The sequence below is a fragment of the Marmota marmota genome, unplaced genomic scaffold, assembly GCF_001458135.2.
Source record: "Marmota marmota marmota unplaced genomic scaffold, marMar, whole genome shotgun sequence".
Lineage (NCBI taxonomy): Eukaryota > Metazoa > Chordata > Mammalia > Rodentia > Sciuridae > Marmota > Marmota marmota.
Window position 1 is genome coordinate 8,104,099 of NW_025999905.1, and position 961 is coordinate 8,105,059.

Here is a 961-nt window from a genome sequence, read left to right on the forward strand (position 1 = left end):
ATATGTTAAATAATATATTGTTGAGCAAAAACATAAAGTTTATCTTAGGAAATTCAAATATATTTTAATAAAAATAAATTTTATTTTGTTTTATATGGAATATAAAAAATTACAGTAGAATAGTATAAATTAATGGGTGTTGGAGTGTTGGATATCTAGAGTCTTGTCCCAGCTTTGCCACTTCCTAGCTATGTGACATTGGGCAATTTATTTGACCTACTTAAGTGGTCTTCATTATGTTGTCAGAGATTATTTCCTCCTGTCATTTGAAAAGCATAATGGAAAGAACACTGGACTAGGAGCAGATCATGGTTTGTGGTTTCTGCTCCTGGCTCCAGGATCTACCTGCTCTGGTCTCAGTTTCTTATTCAATAAAATAGAGAGATTGGATCAGGTAATTTCTAAAGCTTCTTCCATATTTTGGGACACAATTAGCTTTGTCTTCACCCAGAATTTCATATTCATGAAGGAAAATGAGTTTTCTTAGTACTCCCCTTTCATAGTCCTTTATTTATCTACTTATTTATTTTCCAATGTGCAACCCCTTTCAGTGCCAGCAGCCTTAGACTCAGAGGCCAGACAATGGTTCGGGGCCAGTTTGCTCTGGCATGGGATACTATGAGACTGACGGGAAAGGCCTGCCATAAATTCAAACCTATGCATCCCAGTCCTTTATATTAAAAGATCTGTTTGAATCTAAGAGCAAACTATGCTGAAAATTTTAAGGTTTCAAAATCATTTATGTACCAGAAAAGACCTTTGCTTGGATTTCAAACAATGGTAGGAGTGGTTTTAGGAAACATAGTCCACAGTACAACTTATTTCCCAGGGGTTTGGAAAGAAAGACCTCTCCTAAAACTTGCATTTTTGAGAAAGGTGGAGCTGAGCTCTCATTTGTAGAAAACATCTGTCAGAATCTATGATTCATTGCCAAAAGCCTTCCTTTGGAATCTTTTCTTAA

The 961-nt window shown here is 35.7% G+C and overlaps 1 non-coding gene across 1 annotated transcript; it reads right to left on the reverse strand.

Annotated features, from left to right (window-relative positions):
* Nucleotides 1-531: 531 nt before the first annotated feature.
* On the reverse strand, nucleotides 532-661 carry LOC125615530. The gene has a single exon (XR_007346140.1). It is a non-coding gene; the product is annotated as a small nucleolar RNA SNORA42/SNORA80 family (small nucleolar RNA).
* Between the last annotated feature and the right edge of the window lie 300 nt (nucleotides 662-961).